Source organism: Phaseolus vulgaris, chromosome 9 (genome assembly GCF_000499845.2).
Source record: "Phaseolus vulgaris cultivar G19833 chromosome 9, P. vulgaris v2.0, whole genome shotgun sequence".
Lineage (NCBI taxonomy): Eukaryota > Viridiplantae > Streptophyta > Magnoliopsida > Fabales > Fabaceae > Phaseolus > Phaseolus vulgaris.
This window is the reverse complement of record NC_023751.2, coordinates 30,234,874-30,256,386: the sequence shown is the minus strand read 5'-3', so window position 1 is coordinate 30,256,386 and position 21,513 is coordinate 30,234,874. Positions and strand designations below refer to the sequence as shown.

The 21,513-nt window shown below is 27.6% G+C and overlaps 1 long non-coding RNA gene across 1 annotated transcript; it reads left to right on the top strand.

Annotated features, from left to right (window-relative positions):
• Nucleotides 1–20,710: 20,710 nt before the first annotated feature.
• On the top strand, nt 20,711–21,261 carry LOC137822931 (uncharacterized). The gene is made up of 2 exons (XR_011083025.1): nt 20,711–20,839; nt 20,982–21,261. It is a non-coding gene; the product is annotated as an uncharacterized lncRNA (long non-coding RNA).
• Nucleotides 21,262–21,513: the final 252 nt, after the last annotated feature.

The following is a 21,513-nucleotide window of genomic DNA, read 5'->3' as shown; positions in this document are numbered from 1 at the left end:
ATATATTATTTTACAAAATTAAATTAATATAGTAAAAAAACTACATCGAAATTAATTCACAATAGAGGAAACATTCACAAAAACTAATTTTAGAGGTATCACATTATCTAACTAGGAATTGACGTGATTTCCTTTCTCTTTAACAATTGTCACCTTGAAAATCAAACTTGCACTAGTACAAAAAAACCTTAGAAATGATCGTGAATAACGACATTTGATAGAAACTTGTCGTAGAAAGAAGCACGGTGACATTTTGGTGAATAAGCGCTGATAAATAATGATGGTTGGTCTTTAAACCGTCGTTGATGGTGAATTGCGGGCAAAATAACAACGGTTCAAAAAAAGAATTGTCTTAATGAGAAGTTGTGGGCAAAGAAGCGACAGTTAAGTTGGAAACCGTCATTAAAAGAGTTAAAATTAAAGCTCATCCCGCGCTACACACTCTCATTTATTCTTCTTCTCATTCACACCTCTCTCCCTCTCCACTACACTCAACCCAGCTCCCTGCCTTCGACCTACCCCCTCCATGCCCCAAGCTCTCTTCCGCGCCTTTCTCTCTCTCCACCACAATCAACGCCGCTCCAGCCCTCCTCCACACGTCAAACCTTCGCGCGCGCATCTCTCCTATGTGCGCGCATTTCTCCTATGTGTGTACATCTCTCATCCACACGTGCAAAATCTGCCTCCGCCGCCAACCCTTCGACGATGGCAACACCTTCCTTATGCCACCAACACGTCCACCACATGCTACCAGGACTATGCACGGTGCCACCGCGGACTTGGCTGCACCTGCAACTCCACTATAGAAGGTTAGTATTTTAAATTTTTTAATTAATTTTATAATAAATATTTGCATGTATGTGTTGATTAGTTAGTAGTTTAGGGTTTGTGAGAACTTCATTTAATGGATATTTGATGTAGCAGTTCAGACATTGAAGAGAAGAATGATAGATTTGGAGTTGCCAAAACTTAGAATGAAAAAACTTCAAACAATCATAATTTTCTTATAGAAAAGTCGGATGAAGGTGCGAAAAAAGTGAAAGTTGCTCGAAACGAGGTAATGAATCACATGGCAATAACCAAAGGGGATTGGGGTGGACCAAAATTCCAAAAAATCACCATTTACTATTTTTTATTTTATTTTTAAGTATTATTTAGATATTTTTCAGGTATTTTAAGGTTTTAGTTTCCATACTTTCACTTGTCAGAAAATTATAAAATTTTGCATGATGTTTCCTAGTATAAATTAGAGATTTATCAAACCATTATGATTATATTACATTCACAAATTTATTACCCATACATTACATAATGTTATGTGTTCTAACATGAAACTTATTATTTCAATGCTTAATCTGGATAGAACATGTTGAGTGGGAGGGGAAGTTCAAATGCAAAAAAAAAACTCACTTTGATGCACCTTAAGATATTTAAAGTATATTTGTTCACTCGCTTTAGTGTATCTCATTCATTCATTTAATAACATTTATTTTGACTTGTAGTGCAATAAACAATCTGGAAATTATGAGTGTGGTTACTATGTTATGTAGTTGATGTCAACTATTGTGCGACCTAGAATTGATTGTGATTAGGTAATACCTCAATATATTTGTAGAACTTTTTGTAGAATGTTATATGTACTGTATGTAGACTTTCATATTTAAATTATGATATTACATGCATTATTGTTCTGGAAATTTGATATTTTACGCAGTATTAGAGTATAAATATAAAAATAAAACTTTTGTTAAAAAAAAATACATTTATAATGACGATTCCAAAATCGTCTTTAATTTTTTTTTCATTCTTTATTTGGCAAAATAACGACAAGTTTTTACATGTGTCTTTAATGTGGTTTTATAACGACGGTTCTAAAACCGTTGTTATAAACAACTGATTTATAATGACATTCGAAGTAACGACAATTCCCAAACCGTCTTAATATGATCTTTTTAACCATCGTTAAAACCCTATACAAATATATTATTTGTTATATTATATATTACACCTTTGTTTATATTTTTCTATATTGAGCACAAGTATAAAGAAAACAAGACCTTCCATATATCGATACAAGCTTCAATGAACAAGTTAGATCCAGAAATATTGTATACTTCAAGATTAAGGATATAGTATAAGTACAAAATAGATAACAAAATGAACAATACTGTTGGAGATCCCACATCGACTAGAGATTAGAGTCTTTCATTGTATATAAGTGGGTGCAAACCTCAACCTCATGAGCCGGTTTTATGGGGTTGAGTTAGGCTTAAGGTCCACTTTGTAACAAATACTCTACAAAAGATCATATTTTAAGCTATTATAAACATGTGATGAAGACACATGAAGAGCACATTAATATACTTTAAATAAAGTTCTTCAAACATATTAATGTCTTTGTATTAGAAGAACGAGAAAATGAACTTAAATATTAAATAAAAGAAACATGATAAAAAACAATTAGCAAAAGAAATAAAGAAATTATCTTTTTTTGTAAAGATCATTGAATATTCTTTTATTTCCTTGAAATATTCTACAAATAGACACATTAGACAAAACTATAAAATTATGAAGAACTTATAACCAAAATATGTCACTTTCATAAGTATAATGATGGTTGTAAGTACTTCACATGATTTTTACCCTTTTTATGCGTCACATATGCTTATTGGAAGTGTAATCATTAATTTTAGGAACTATCATGTGCAAGGGTTAATTAGGAATTAACTAAGTGTTAATCATATCATTAGTTGAGTTAACATTAACTCAAGCAATCTTATGTTTACATTTAGGTGTTCTAATGTTTGTAAACACTTGAACGATGTTTATTCCTCTTCTAGGTCATGAAATCTACTATATAAAGGAACCTAAGCACTCTTGTAAAATCACTTTTAAATATTAATGAAAATGCTCATTTTCTCAACTATTTTTGATAGTGTTGAGAGATTTCTTGTATTTCTTTGGTTATTATGTTAAAAAGCCTTTTCAAGTGGCGAATCTTATGGTATTATTCCTTTGGGAGTTCTCTTAAAGGTGGTGTGTTTTTATTCTATTTTCTTCCTTCAATTCATTTTCCATTTCATTTTACAACGTGTTTTTGCTTTCTTACCTTGTTATGTGAATGTCACAACCAAACCCATGTGTTTTTCATCCTTTCACCATCAATGGACCTTCATCCATGGGTTTTGAGTTTTCAAGCACCTCTTGAGTTGATCGATATCTTGCCATCCTCTTAAGGATTACATAAGAGAAACATTATTTTATCATTCACTCTTTGAAGTAACACTTGTAAAGGAACATTAATTGTATATCCTCAACGAGAGTTATTTCTTAGATTTTACCCTTTGTGTAGTCAATAGTGACAACAAATAATATTTGAGGTTCTTAGTCTAAGAGTGGATTAAGTCAAGATGACTAATAGTGACTTGTGTACTCGTGTTTATCAAGTCATAAGAAAAAATTGTTGAGCACGTTTAAATTTGGACAATCTCAAAGAAATCTCAAATTATTTAGGGAAAATTGAAGAGCTCATGAAAAGAAAGTCCCCTTCCTCTAGGAAGTGAAACTCATATTGCATGCATAAGATCAACCTAGAAAAAGGATAAAGTAGGGATACAACATTAAAAATAATTGAATCATACTATGAAAGACAAGTGAGAAAAGAAGTGTTAAAACTTCTATAAATTTAGATGATCATCCAATCTCAAATAGTACTTAGATGAGTATAATATATGTAATAACAAAGAAAAATAAGATAACCATAAAAAAAATGAAAAAAAAAATCAAAACATACCCACTTGCATAGTTATTAATTCAAAGGAATCAAATTATAAGAAATAAAAAAATCATAAATATTAAATATTAAATAAGATAATGATTATAAAAATAAAAAAATACTTCATATGATAAAAACAATTATCTTTTAAAAAAGAAATATATCATTGAGAAAGAGTTCTTATAATAGCCTTGTATAAAAGTTAGATATTAAAAATATTGTAACATAATAAGATTTACTATAAGTAAATTAATTCCTTAAGGCATGTGTCGTGCAAATGATAATTGGTGGTAGCATTAATGAATTCTCTCGTACACCGTAGAAGGGGAAACAGTGCTATGCGGGAATTTTGAGTAATGGTGTTTCTCAATGCAAAGGGAATGTTTGAAAAACTTAGGATCTCACAATTCAACAATCAAATATCAACATCACAATTTTGCAAATCAATTTCATCCTTGCTTTCTTTCTTTCTTTCTTTGTCATAGCTTATTTCAATGGAGTCTTTTGAAAGCATTAATTTAAAAATAAATAAATACACACGTATATATTATATATTGAAGATTAGTGAACTTATACATTTCATCTTTCATCCCTACATTAATTTAATTATATGAACAGAAGTTAACTATATATTTGTTAATTGTGTTGCACTTAATTCGGAAATACACATATAATATGATTGTAAATAGACTACTATATATGGAACATGCATCAACCTTAGATTAAAATATGATATGCTGAAAAGAAGTTTTGGAATTATTGGACAGAGATAATTGAAGTCATTGAAAGATTACACCCAAAAGCCTGCAAAACAATAGACAATAATTCGCCCAAGAATGAATTATTTTTTTCTCAAAGCTACATCCACGCAACACAAACCTAAGAAACTTAAAAGAAGACATCGAAGAAAGCAATAGATTAAGAGCAAATAAAGGGAAATGCTTGTTTGATTTGGGAGCAAATCTCTCCCATCATATCTGAAATCTCCATTTTTGTGATTATGGTTATCAATTAAAAACTACGTCAACCACGTGATCTTCATTGTTTTTATTATTAATGGAGATGCTTTAAGGATGTGCATCCACTTGTCGTCCTAAATTTAGCATGTAGTTCAGTATTGGTCATCAAAAATAGTTTATTCTATGCGAGATAAACTTTTGACCTTAAAAACAACAGGGTTAAGGATTTAAATCCTGTTTTACTCAATGCCAAATCCAAGAGCAAAGATAGTTTGGCCTAGGACTTTCGAAAGATTTTCGTAGTATCCTAGGCAATGATGAGAATAGTAACGGCATTTCTCGTTTAAATATATTTATTGTTTGTGAAGTAAATGCGCACTTATTAGAAGGGTGGATGGGGGAAAAAGTTAAAGATCAATTAACGAAAGAGGCATGCGCATGCCTAAGCCATTAGCTAAAGAAACTTCTCGTCTCAAATCTTGCATGTTTCTGCAATAGGTAAGTTATTGCTACAAGAGATTCTTTCTCAAAAGTAGAAAGGATGAACAATATGCAAAAAAAAGTTTATAGAATATTAATGAACAACACGATGTACTTATTTATCACGAAAAATCCACTAAAAATAAATTTTTTTTATATTATATAAATAAATAAATTTTAATTTTAATTTTTTTTAATTTTATAACATTCAATTAAATTTAAAATTCAGTTTTTAATAATCATCTTGATCAAAACTATAATAAAAGAAATTAACTATAAATCTAATTCAATCTCATAAAATCGGAATATTTTAATATTTAGTCAATGTAAGATCTTCAACATATCATTTCTCACGCCGAAAACAATAACTCATACATAAAACTATATAATTATAAATGGTCCAATAAAAGTTCGATAATGAGTGATCTGATCAACCAACAAACTCTTACCAAAATAAATTTAAAATAACTATAATATTATATTAAAAAGTAAACTTTAAATCTATCTCAACGAAAAAAGTAGTTTATAAGATAACAATATTTTAATCTCTAATAAGGTAATTCTCTAACATATATTTTATAGGGTTTCATGATTTACGATTTGGCAACCTTGATACAGGAATCTGGTAGTCATTGTGTAGTTACATCAACGTTGGACATTATATAGTGAGATGTACACAGAATTTGAATTATTGATATGAACAGTGGGAAAGCAGAGATATGTTGAATTTGGATTGCAGAAAGATGAGAAAAGAAAAGGCATGAAAAGGTGTAATTGTATGCAGAGAGCATAAAGCGTATATAAGGAGTTGGCAGAGAATGAAAAGACATAAACATGAGAAAAAATAACGAGTTTTCTTCCACGCAATGAGAGGGTAGTGACTGGGTGAATCTGAGGCATCTGAACCTGAGAGGTCCCATGGGCATTGGCACTTAAGGTTGAATGTGGTGGTTGTTTTGGTATATGCAAAATGAAACAGTGACACGTGTGTTCTAATGATTTAGTTTCTCCTTTATGAATTCACAGAGCTACGTACCCAACGCATCTCTAGATACTAGACCTACCTGTTTCTTTATTGGCTCTCTTTGGTTTACCCAAATCAGAACCTCTGCAGCACTTTTTGTCTACACACAGACAAAGTACACCCAAATCCAAAACATTCATTAGTTTAAGAAACTCAATGCTTCAAAATTCTGCCCTAGAGGATATGCTTCTTCTCTAGCTACCTGTTTTTCTCCTTCATTCCGCCATAATATATCATTTAAATCATATATATCTACTGTCCCAACTTCTTATGGACACGAATATTGTGGAATTCAGGCAAATAGATATGAATCATCTTAACAAAAACTATAATATTTTTCTTTCTTTAAGATTTTTTTCTTACAATCTCTTATAAAAAAATATATATCAATTTTGGTAGAGTGATTATTTTAAGCTTATTAAACTTTGTTAGTGAGATATTATTTATTATGATTTTCGTTGTTCTATTTTTAATTTTTAATTTCTTGTTTTAATTGATTCCAATCCTTACCCTTGCGTCAATTTTATTTTAAATTTTATCAAGAATACTATTATTTTATGTTAGTTTTAGTGCAATATAACTATGTGAAATGCAGGAGATTGGTACACAATAATCCAAGTGATATGTTGATCAAACATGTTCATAAAAGCAAGTTCCCTTTTTGTTTGGATTTGTTAAATGTTAATGGATGGAAACAATCGTCTGAGAAAACTAGTATGGAAAAAGACTTAAATTAAGATGAAGTTTGTTGAAATTGCCTTTTGTCATCTTATGTTATCTTTGTCTTGTTGGAATGTTTGGTAGATAGTGAACTTTGCATATTGTTTGAAACCTCAACGTTTGATCATTGTTGTTATTAGAAGATTATTCTATTTAGTCAATTAAACTTTTTTTTGTCTTTGTTTATATAGTTAGTTACATTGTAGTTAGTCTATATATACTTTAACTTAGTTAGTGTGGATTGATACATGCTTATATAATTTCTATTGATCATCCCTATAGTTTTCTTTTGAGATTGAGTGTATATTATATGTAAACTTTATGTAATTATTGTATTACGTCTTACATATGTTCATCAAGAATGGATTTATATATAATTTTTTCTCATTACATCATGTCTTTCTATTTTATGTTCTTCAGAACAAATAGTGTTCATTATGCATTTCTATGTTAATTTCTTGATAAGATACCCTACAAATTGCAACTAAGACAAATATAGGAGAAATTGTTTGGCTACATTGGGAGTTTGATGAAGTAGTGAAGTAGTTGTTGAATGCATCACATAAAAGCATAAAAACGTTGTGTTCTGAACTTTGGGCTACCATGAGAACTTTAGCATGTGCACTAATGTTGACTTTAGTCTTTGCATCAGCTTCTTCCTAGGCCTTAACCTTTGTTTGCGCTTATTCTTGGACCATAACTATTGCTTTATCCTTAACTTCTACTCTGGTTAACATAGTAAAAAATATTTAGTTTAATATATTTGGTTTAGCTTCGACTTGAAATATTTATTTAAGAAAATTGACCAAAACAGAAATGTTCATTTACCCATAAAATATTCTCTTGACTTTCTTTAATATGATTATTGGAATAAAATTTACGTTTAGAAATTCTTAATTTAGATATATGTAGATATGCATAATAAAATAAAATTTAATCAAATCGGATGCAATTGTATAACTTGGATATTTATTCACATATATATATAGTAATAACTAATTGAAAAATATAATCACCAATCATATCTTTTATTTATTTTGAATATCTTTTCAGCACAAGTTAGAAAATATTTATAAATAAAAATCAATCTCATAGGAAGTACTCACTCAATCCTCATACTCACTTATATACTTATAATTTCTTTTGCTCTTATTGACTTGAGTATTGTAAAATCTTCTGCAAGTGAATCTTCCTCATTGTCTTCAACAAGTTCAACAATCAGATCTTGAATCACAACTATGCTGATGAACATAAACTATTTATTTTAAATTTGCTCAAAATTTGAAACATGTATAAAACATAATGGAAGAACTCAGTCATATGTGATATTTTGGTAAATTCATCATCATTTTCTCTAAGGCTCTGTTTGGATTGAGGAGGGGATTTGTGAGGAGGGGAGGGAGTGGATTTGTGAGGATTGGAGAGGATATGTGAGGTTGTTTGGATTGAGGGATGATAGAGTGGATTTGTGAGGATGGTTTATTGTAAGTTTACAAAATTATCCTTCTTATTAAAAAATATTTAAATAATGAATAATGATTTTTTTGTGTAGGTTTGAATTAATTAAATATTTTTAATATATAATATCCATAATTATTTATATTTTTAATAAAAAATTAAAAAATATAATTATATAATATAAAATATTTTGGTGTTAAATTGAAATAAATTTATTAAATACATTAAAATTTATGAAAATAATTTTCATTTGTTACTTTATATAACTATATATATATATTGTTGATATTATAATTTTATTTTATTATTTATAATTATATGTTGTTATTAATAGTATAATTAAATATTTTTGAAATTATAAATAAATTTATGTAATATTTAATTTTATATATTAAAATAAAATGCATGCACAAGGGTATTTTGGTAAAATGCAACAATCCTACTAAATCCCCACAAATCTTTTCATTTTGTGAAGAATGAAAAAAACCCTCCACCCTCTCCCCCATCCTCTCCCCCACTCTCAAAATCATGAAAACAAACACAAAAAACACCCCCTCCCTCCTCCCACTTGGAAGCAAACACACCCTAAGTGTGTTTTGGGCACCTATACCATAACAAAAATGGAGAAGGGTGACCTTTGAAAAAAAGAGTAAAAAAAGGCTTTTTTTCTAGTTAAGAAGTTTGGAAACCTTCAACAAGAACATTCCTTATATTAGCCTATTTTCTTTGTCACCCGTCTTATTTAACCTTGCCCATTTCTCTCTTTTATGATGATTTGAACTTTGGTATTTAATTAGAAATCATTTCTTAATAATAAAAACTACTTTAGATACCAATAATTTTTAATCTCTAAAATAATATCTAATTCTTATAGTGTTAACGACCGTGTGTTATAGTTCAAGATAGGAATGATGACTTAATGAGATTAGAAGATAAGGACAACCCAACTCCATAATTCAAGGACAACTCAATCGAATCAAACTCATGTATCTAGAAGACTACATTACTAATTAGTTGGGAGAGATGCATAATGAATTAATATAAGTTTGAGTTACGTCCTTTTCCATAGGTTCTTGCTGGAGTATCTTATGTATGAAGCAAAAATCACACTTTTTTTTTTATCAAAATAAACAAAGGATTTATATATTTATTTTGAATTTAAAGAGATCCCAAATTAGTTTCGTATTTATTCATATAAATTAGAAAAAAATTGTTTTGCTTCAATTATTTTGTTTCAAATTTTCCATTATCAACTTTTTGAAAGTAGATTTCACAATTTTCAGTATCATGGATTAGATAAGTTCTTAGTAAAGAATTTGAATATACTGATAATATGAATATTTTTGCACTATTATTTAATTATTGGTTAGTTTAGGGTGAGATTATTGATTTTTATAATAGTTATTTAAACTTATATTAAAAATATTTTTTTATAAAACTTTTTATTTAATATTAGTAATAAGAAATATAAAAGTTAGGCAGTGAAAAGTACGTATAACTATGTATTCCAAGTTGTCGTTTATCCTCTAAGGAAAATAATAAATTTAACACACCTACATTTCTTTCTTCCTATATATACATATATAATCAGTTGTTTTTGGAGTAAATGTGTCCTTACTCGTATTAATAAAAAGGAAAGGGAATTGTAATATTTATAATGAGACATTTAACTAGAGAAGTTGGCATTTAGTATATCACTTAATTCTAATATATAATGTGATATTTAAAAATATATAAATATTGATTATTGCATATATCTAAAAATGTAATTAATGTGAGATTTGATATACACGATTATTAGGGTAATTTCATGAAATTCAAAAGTTGAATGGTTAATTTTGCATCCAGTAAATTGTTATTGAAAATTTAATTTAACTAACTTGTGAACTTAGTGCAATAGATTTCCTCCAAATATACCCAAAAATTATATACAACATAAACTGTTGGAAATCTATAAACATTTTTGTAATGATAATTGTTCCAACTTCAATTTTTTTATGAAATAATATTACTAAAGTTAATTATTGTGAATGAAATATGATCTATTTTAAAATTTAAAATTCCGTCACGATTTTGTATTTAAAAACTAAAGCAATAATTATTACGGATCGTAAAAAGATGGGCCATAGCCACTTTACTAAAACCATAGGAAGACAGCATGGGCCTTAGAAACATAGTGATACCCATTATCAATTTTCAGGAAGTAGAGAAAATGACTTGAATAGAGTGAGCAGTAGCAGGCTTAGGTATGGTTAGATAACTAATAAATAGAAACTAGGCCCTAGCCCTAAACAACACACCCTTCAACCGACATTGAAAGCACCCTTTATGTCTTCTAACACTCAATATTTATTTCCTTCTTACACACATTGGACCTACTCAATAACTTGTTTGTAGCCCTATTTCCCATCAAACATCTCCAACAACTTCTCAACATCCTCTTTTTTATTCACATCATTTTCATCTAAACTCAATTCACTTTTTCACTCCAACCTCAGACATTAAGAAAAACAAACTAAAAAATGTTTTTATTTATATTTTCACACTTACCTTTATTTTAATATGTTGGAGATCTCACATCGACTAAAGATGAAAATATTCCATCGTATATAAGTGAGTGCAAACCTCACCTCATGAGCCGGTTTTATGGGGTTGAGTTAAACTTAAAGTTCACTTCTTAATATGATATCAGAGCCGGTTAGGGATCAACAACTTCGCCCATATATAAATGTAACAACCAGAGCTCCGATCATCTCTAGTTGACGTGGGACGTGTAGAATAAGAAAAGCAAGGGAGTGTCTAACTGGTGGACAGGATAGTGCCCCAATGATGAATGGTGAAAAATGTGTAAGATGAGCCCACCTGCACCCTCACACTTGAGAGACATCCTGCTGGCAGGTTATAATCAGGATGAGGTTTTACATGACCCACTCTGGGCCTCTTTTAGTACCTACACTTTTCACTGCCTACCATTGTAAGCACACTTTGCAGATTAGTAATAGCTAAATGGGCCTATTGGGCGCCACATACAACTTCTTCCGACATCGATGGAGACAACACCTATGCCTAATGGGCCTCAACTGGGTCGAGGACCAGAGACATTGATGGTCTATTTGGGCCCGCTTACTTTGCTGCAGGTTACCACTTGTGGAGACATACTGATTTTCGTGAAAATACAAAACACAATATCTTAACCAAAACTATATCATTATATGTTTTTTTTTTCTTCTGTTTAGGTTAGTAACGTTTCACAATGAGTGGTGATACTTTAACACCACTAAAAGACAAAATGCATTTATTTGACACCATTAAAAGATAAAATATTCATTTATTTTTAAAATAAAATTATAATATATTATTATTTTGACTTCGGTTAAAACTAATTATCGTATTTGATGTATTTTTTTTTTGAATTTAAAATTTTGTCACGGTTTTGTTATTAAAAAATGTATTGGTGGACTAAAGGAGAAAAGTTTATGCTTCAACTTCTAAGCAATGTAAGACTATATTGGGTGTAATGGAACAAACCCTATACGAAGCTAACGAAACAAGTTTTTGATTCCCACAGACAGGACTAATCTTTCGACTTCAAATCTGTTGCAATAACATTGGTACGATTAATCATCGCATCCGAGATATAATCTGCTTTAGAGTTTGAGATTTTGTCTTTAAAAACGTATCCGTGAATTAGAAAAATAATAATAATAATAATAAATAAATATATATATATATAAATTGTCAGAGACTCAATTTCTAAAGAATATGAGATTATATTGAAAAAAAATATTATATTATTAAAGTTGATTTTTAAGTGAGAGTATTTATTTTAAGAATTTGAAAGTAATTTTTTTTTTTACAATTTTGAGCTCGTGTAGATATTTTTTTTGTTAATATTTTCTAAATTTAATGTAAAGTAATTAATTGGTGCTTAATTTATTATTATAAGGACTAAATCTTACATGCATGATTATTAGAATTTCATTGTTTTGATTTAAAATATATATATATATATATATAATTTAACCATTTTTTTTGTTTTACTTTTGTATTTTTCATGACAAAATAAAATAAAATAATAAAACAATAATTGAAGATAGATAACGTGTAAGTTTAAAACTTTCTAACAAACAAATAAAATAGCATTCCTCCAACTTAAAGAAATTTTTTTTGACGTAATACGTACGGATTCCGATTTTATTTTCACAGATAGTACATTGTGCTTCTAGTTATAGGGTAACATAGTGTTTTTAGGAGGTCATATTTGATTTTCTGGCAACCGAATTCTGAAGTGATTTTTTTTTTTTTACTTTTCATTTAAAAAAATGAGAAGAAAGAAAACTTTACGAAAAAATAAAAACAAATAATTTAAAAAAAGCTAAGAAAATTAATTATATTTTATGTGTGTAAGATATAAATTATTTAGACAAGTTAAAAATTAGATAAATAAATAGTCATAAATAGATATATTGTAAAGAAATATAATTTAACAAAAAAATTAAATAATAATTTTTTTATGAAAAAAAAATTAGAGATAAGATAAAAAATAATACTTTTGAAAAATAATTTTGAGAATTATAATAAATTATGTAGTTTATTTTTAGAGAAATAAATTTAATTTTTAATATATCATTTAATGTACAAAATATTGTGATTTTGAAAAATATTTTTAATAATTTTAACAAATTATGTAGTAATTTTCTTGTTTGATAAATTTTATCTAAAGTGTGTCATTTGGAGGAATGAAAACCCCATACAATGCTACCCTTGTCAAAATTTATCAATGTAAATTATGAAAGGTAAGTTGTGAAATGATAAATTACATGAAAGATTACTTGCATAATTATGAGTAGAGTTTTAAAATAAACATCAGAATAAACTATTCACACTACTACTATTTATGGAAAAAATTCATTACATCATTCACACTATTATTTATAGGTTTTAGATTCCAGCTATAAAACATTATAATTATCAAAAGAAGTTATAATTATATAATAATATAAATTAAAAGAAATTAAAACTATAAATGGATAAATCCGTTATTAAATTAAGTAATTGTAACCCTTTTATATTTGGTTAAAATTTTTGGTCTAAATTTGTCTGCAACAATTTTCAAGAAACGTTATGGACAAATACATCTAGTAAACAAATTGAGAATATTTTCAATGGTCATTGCCAGCAAATATATCCTATGGTAATAGAAGTACTTACACTACTCATACACACACCCATATACATATATAATTTTTATTTTTATTTTTTATTTTGTAATATTTAAAGTAATTATATAACAAATAAAAATTAATTGTTTCATTAAAATTTTTGTTAATCACATTTACTTATACATTTATAATATAAACAGTAACCATTTTAAATTAAAATTTGAAACCAAATATAACATATATTTATAAATAGAAACAAATATTACTAAAGTTACTATTTATTAAATATAATATAATATTAAATTGATTAATAATAGTATTATTTATTAAATTAATATTTTACACATATTAATTATTAGTTAAGTAATTAGTAATATGTTAATAATTAATATATTAAAAATTAAATCATAAATATAGAATTATTTAAATAGTAAAATATTAACTTAAAGAGTAATATTGTTTTTTCTAATTAATAACATTTATTAAAATCAATAATGTATTATAATATACTATTTAAGTAATTACCTATTTATAATTGAATTATTTAGTTATAGTATTGAATTGAATGACAGTATTTAAGCGTGAATTAGAAAATATTATTTAATTTAATTTAATTAATATAATAAAAATGTATAACCAAAACATTTAATGAATATAAAGATGAGTATATATATATATATATATATTTAAAATTATAAAGAAATGATGTATTATTATAATAAAAAATAATATAATATATTCAATGATATTGAATTGACGAAGAATAAATTAAATCATATATATATATATATACATTACATAGAAATAATAAATTATTATTAAGTAATTTATGTTTATACTTTTTTTTAATTTTAGTAGATTATGAATTACGAAGAATATTTTTTTTAAAGAAGAAAAATATAAATATTTTTTATTTTATATTAAGTTAATAATAATTATTAAATATTAACATTACTAATTGAGCAATACTATATTTTAATAAAATTTAAAACATTGTAATATTTTTTAAAACATGTTATGTTCTAAAATATAAATAACTTCACATTGTGGTTTAAAGATGAATTATATAAAATAATTAGATTAATTTTAAATAATTATTTTATAATTCTAATTGGTAATAATTTGAAATTATATGAATTGAAGTCGTAATATATTATAAGTTGTATCACAAATCATAACCATTGATATAATAGATTTAACACTAAATCATTCCCTCCAAAAAGTTTAATATCAAGATATATACAAAATTACAAAATTACATATGATTAAATGCATCGCTAAATTTAATAGTCTTGTTAAATACATTCATGATTTTAATAATAATAAATAATATCACATTAGATTTAATATTATTATTTAAAGTGCATCAAATTATATAAGTTTATAAAACTAAAAGGTTAGATCTAATCTAAAAGAAGACTAGAAGGATGAGAAACTTATATGAACTCTTCTAAAGAAGAGTAAGATGAAACTAAGTGAAGACTAAGACTCTCTTTGCTTCTATGGATGTATTGTTCACAAGGAAATAAGTGAGAGGATATCAGTTGTTTGGATAGAGGGTTTTGCAGGAAAGAGGAGGAGAGGATATACCTGTGAACAGTAAATATCATCTCCCTTCAAAATGAAGAGATGTAGAGGGAAAACCACATCAGCATGTGTTATTTGCAAATTTACCTTCATTCATCTACAAGGATTTTTAATATTAAAAATTAGTATTTTTTATTTATATACAATGTGATTTATTTTCTAATTTTATAGTATATATTTAATATTTTAAGAAATTATTTGAAGTTCTCTTTTTATTTAATTTGTTGTTGCGTTTATATTAATATATTTAGTTTATAATTATTATGTTTATGAGTTAGTAATTTATTTGATAGTAGTTTTTTATTAAATTATTTTCTATTTTTAATTACGTTATATTTTTTTAGTATTTTTTTTTCATTACTATAGGGTTTTTAATAATAAAAAATATTATTTTTTATTTATATAAGATTTGATTTATTTTCTAATTTTATAATGCATGTTTAATATTTAGAAATTACTTGAAGTTTTGTTTTTATTTAATTTGTTGAATACATTTTTTTCTAATTATAATTTTTAAATTATATCTATTTATATTTAATATGTATTTATTTTCTAATTTTAATTTTTAAATATACGAAATATGTGAAAGTTGTTTATTTTTAAACAAAAATAACTCATTTCATTATTAAAAAAAATTAATAGGCAAAGATAAATTTGTAAAGTAACATTTAACAATTTAAAAAAAATTAAAATTTCCTCACAATCATCACATCACTCACAAACTCACATAAACTTTCCTCAAACGTACTTCAATCCAAACACTCTCAATTTCTTCTCACATCTCCACACATCCACTTCCTCAAATCCTCACACATCCCCTCCCCAATCCAAACACACCTTAAATGAACTATACAAGAAGCACTAGATGGAAGTGAATGAATATTAAACTAATTATAAAAACAAGTGCTAAGAACAAAAACACTACTAAAATAAGTACATGAAATCTTGTATGAGAAGACTAGAAGCTAGTACAAACCCTTAAAGGAAACAAGTTGTAATCATAAGATGCAAGTTCAAATTTATAGATGAAGCTAACACTTGGAACTTACAAGGCATATTTTTCAATGTAAGAATATCTACCTTTGAAGCAAGTTAACTAAAAAAAAAGGAAAAACATGTTTTAAAAAGTGTTAAGATAAGGACAAGAAAAAGCATGCAAACTCGAGTGGTCTTTTTAAGACGTTAATAAATAGAAGTTTATAAATAAAAAAGTTTAGAAATAAAAGTGAAGTCATGTAAAAGAATGCTAATGAAATATATGCTAACTGTGTGAGGCATGCATGCAAAACCTATATTTAAGGTTTTAAGTGTTTAGTTAAAAAAGCATTTGCTAGATGATTTAAGAGAGAAAATAATATTTTTAAATTCTTTACTAATGTGAAGTTATTTTCTAGTGTAGAGAATATTTAGATTTTATATTCTATGGTTTAAAGTTTCTTTGTAAACACCTTAAAAACATTTTTTATTTATTTCTAGGAGTGATGTTTTGTACTCTGCCAAGAGTGGCATAATGTAGTTGTTTTCTCATAAAAATGTTAGCTGATATCTAAGAATGACTCTATGTACGTATTACAAGCCAAAAATGATAGTAAAAAATAATTATAATTATTAAGTGATTAGTGGAGCCCTTTGTAGTGATAAAGGAGAAATAAATGTAACTTTGGTTGGGTTCAATCAACATAAAATTAAAGTGTTCACTGTCTTTTTTGTTAAATGCATATAAGTTGTTTGTCATCTTATAAAGTGTTTGTGAAATCATTTGTGAATTTTTTAAGAACTATAGGACAACCACCTTTCAATGTTTAATAAACTTTGTATTTCAAAAAGTTTTTCAAAATATTTTTATCATTCAACCTCCTTTCTAAACTTGGTCTATTTATTTCAATTGATATTAGATTTATCCTATCGGAGTTAGAAGTAGAGAACATTTGAATTTCAAATTGTTGTCAAAAATTAAATACAATAGTAAAACATCTATGAGAGTAACATTTATATATTTTGTCCCAAAATATTAAAATAAAATATCATTTTTAAGAGAAAATAAATTAAAAAGGGCATTCTATATTTATAGTATGTGCCTATGAAAAATCAATTTTTTAATATCTTCACAAAATCCTTTGTAGAAGATAGAGTTGTTGAGAGGAATTTTTGGAATGATATTTTAAAAGAATTATTAATTACAATTATGTGATATAACTATAAAGTAACATTAGACGTATAGTCATTAAATACACATATGTATTTGATACATTATGGTTATAGCTTGAGACATTCAATAAGATGAAAGGAAAAACAAGAACAAGTAAGAAAATGAAAGTAAAAGTGAACTAAGACAAGAAATGGGATGAAGAACACATCACCTTCAATTGAAAATCAAAGGATAAGTGTATAGAGATTCGTCACTTAGAAAACTTCTTACGATAAAGAACCAAAGCAAAAGAAATAAATTCTTGAGACTTTCAAATATGAACACACAAGGAAGTTTCCACTCAATATTAAAAAGTGAGTTTACAAGTAGGACAAGACTCCTTTTAGAGAGGAAAACTTTGCCAAGAAGATGAATGTAGAACTAATGGAGTTAACTTTCCTAATCTAAGAGTTAACTAACTAAACATGATTATCACATGGTAGTTCCTTGAAATTAGAAAAAAGCGCTTGAGTAGTTTCTTGAATCTAGCAACTACCGTCAATACAAGAAAATTATTAAATATCAACTAATTTAGAGACAAAAAATAATTAGTCATTATATTGACTGAGTTAGATACTATTTTATAAACTAAAAAGTTATTGATATCTAAAGTAGTTTCTAAATTGGTATATAACATTAGCTACTAAGGTTTTAACTACTAACTACTTTAGATTCTAAATTAGTCACTTTATTAATAATAGAAACTACTTTAGATATCAATAATATTTTACTTTATAAGATGATATCTAACTTAATCAATAATAATGACTAATTATTATTTGTCACTAAATTAATTGATATTTAATGATTTTCTTGTAGTGCTTCTTTATTTAAGAAGTCTAAGGATTACATTCTCCATAGACACTTAAACAAACTGTCGATGCACTTAAAAGGCCAAGTAGTTAATGCAAGGCAACTTTTAAAGGGCAAGGTAGTTGCCTTTTGAGAGCTTGAAGAGTCACAAGAAGAAAAAATAGTTAAAAGCTCTCCAAAAAACGCGTCTTGTCTTGTAAAACTTGCCTAGTTTCTCTAAAGTATATTCTATAAATCTTCTGACTCACATGCCTTTTTTATCTCTTCTTCTAAAACTTGAAGCTTTCCTCTTGGAATCCTCCATTTACATTTATTCTTAAATTCTTCTTCTTTATTTTTTCTTGTCATACTTCTTGTATTTATTCATCTTGTTTCTTTTTCTCTATTTTCAACAAGTTATTCTTCATTCTTACTTGTATTAAGAGTCACAAGAAGAAAAAATAGTTAAAATCCCTCCAAAAGAGACGTCTTGTCTTGTAAAACCCGACCTAACTTCTCTAAAGCATATTTTAGAAATCTTCTGGCTCACATGACTTTTTAGCTCTTCTTCTAAAACTTGAAGCTTTCCTCTTGGAATTCTCCATTTACATTTCTTCTTTATTTTTTCTTGTCATACTTCTTGTATTTATTCATCTTGTTTCCTTTTCTCTATTTTCAACAAGTTCTTCTTCATCCTTACTTGTATTAATCTAAGACTTGCATGACCACACTTTTTTGTGTTAAAACCAATAATATTCCTCGATTTTAATAAAGCATGAAACCTTTTGAGTTGCCATATTAGTAGTAAATAATTTAGTCTCATCATTATTTTTTACTATACATTAGTCTTTGTTGAACACAACATCACATCTACTCACACAATTAACTTATACTCAATATATTGTACTTTAGATTATCAACCAAAAAAATATTCTCAATAGAAGGTGAATGTTTCACACCTTTCCGACCAACTCCAATGATCTCGTCATGTGTGATTTCCTCTTAATATTACTCTCACTCCTTTTTTTGTCCATTAACTCTTGGAACATAGACTTGCCTTGCTTACACTAAGAATATTTGCAAGATGAATTATAATGACATCATGAATGAGAACTCCTAAAAGACCATGAAGAAGACTTGAAGCAAGAGTATAATTTTTGTATTTTTGTTGTAATTTTTAATTTTGAGCCTTTGTTGGGCCTTGTAATTGTTTTTCATTTATTTGTATTGGACCTTGTATTTATTTTATATTTTGTGATTAGAAATTTTTTAGATCCTACCTTTTAAAGACTTGTTATATATAAGACTTTTCATAAAATTTTTTACTCAAAATTGATCATTTTAGAATTTGAATAATTTTCATGAGTGAAAATTCTCTTAGTACTTCGTTATAAATTTTAATCCTTATTCATCTTCCTCTACTCGTATATTTCTTTTGATTTGATTGTGAAGATTGAAGTTTCTTTATCCCTTATCACTTCTGCATTTTCTGTTCTATCAATAGTTTGCTGGAAATGATCAGAAACATCCCACACGATATTAGTATTCTTGGTATGAGAACTTACTTCCAACATTTCCCTTATTAGTTTCGAAATTTCCGTAACAATTCCAAAAAATTGCCGTAATTTAACTTTTTTTCGGTGGTGTAGTTAGCAATTTATTTTCTGTTTCCTTATTCGTTCCTCGATTTGGCGCGTTCTATGATTCGGTGCGATTCTATGATTCGGATGCGATTCAATTTTTCTTTGCGCGAGTGAAGTTGCTTTTCGCAAGGCTTTTTCTACAATTGAAATTCAAATGCGGTGTTCTTTTGGTATTGATCGGAGCTATTTCGGTGTTCTTCATTAAAGCGGTAATTGAAGCTATTGCGATTCAATTTCCAATGATTCTGGAAACAACAACTCGGTGGTGCGGTCCAGCGGAGGATTTTTGAAACGGTGCTTTGATTCTGCTAGCGCACTCGGTAGAAGGTGATGTTCCTAGCCCTATACGCACTGACCATTTGAAGCAAATCGTTGTTCAATCAACTACTGAGCGCATTCTCTTAAGTAAGGATTGAATTCAATTTGTTCGCACGGTCTGATTTTGAATCAAGCAGGTACATGAGACACGTGTGGTTTTCGAGTCCAATCATAGCCTCGCAGAGAATTGAAGTAGCTACATGAATACTGAGGAATTGGATACGTGAATACCGTTTGCTCCTTGTTTCGAAGAGCGTAAATTGTGCAACGAAGCGTAATTGCAAATGCTCTTTGCTCAATTTGATTCAGCACTAGCTGTGATGATTCTGAGCTGAATTAAGCAATATATGATTCTGTGTAGAAATTGTTAACGCAAGCACAAGTCATGCAACAGATTAAAGCGAAAGTGAGGTGTCTTTGACGCTTTTCGTCAAAGATAAGGCATGCACGCAAGGAATGGGTTCAATGACTTCACGAGAACTGAAATTGGTCAATTCCAAGCTATGTATCATTTTGTTACACTATCAGTAAGTTGTCTTCTTCCTTTTCCAAACAGTTCGTTGGCCTTCGTAATTGAACTGAGATTCATTTAATTTTGATGCAGTGAAACAGTGGTTGCAGTTAATTTCGCTGAAGCTTGATTCATTAACGCATTGAGTGATTGCCTTTATTTAATTTGGTCAAATCCTGGCACGACAAAGTTGAAAAAAAAATTGAAGCAGCTGAAACAGAGGTTGAAGCCATGCACTTTATTTGAAAACTGACTTTGTTGATTTTGTAGATTGAATTAAATTAGACTCAATACAAACTTGTTGTTCGGTGAAAATTTGGAATTGAATTTCGTCAAGTAGCTCACTGACATTGAACCTTTGCAGGCGTCTGGAATTTTTCTTATAAAATAATTTGAATCCACTGAATGAAGTTGGAGTTGGCGACCACATGAATCAGCCTAAGAGAATCCAGTTATCACGTGATTTGGAAAGCATGAGATGACACAGTGGACATTGAAATTGGAGCAAGAAAACTATTGGAGGATTATTGCTACTTGGGTATAAATTGAACAATCACTCCAACACATTTTTCTAAAGTGGTACGCATATATGGTTTGGTGTTCTTGTGAAAAATAAATAAAAAATCTTTTCATGTTGTTTTAAATATTTTCTTCATATTCTCTAGTTGACTTGAGTAATGTGTTATTAATTCCCTTTGAGTTATTAAGTTTTTTATTCTTAACAGACATACTATTGTGAGAAACTATTAAATGATCTTAACGGTGTGAGATTAAATTTTGAGATTACAAAATTAGGAGCTTAGTGTTAGCCTATATATTTTCAGAATTCTTTTAAATTTGAAATTAAGTCTTGAGAAAAAAAATTGTGGTTGTTCTATATTTTTTTGAGAATTAGA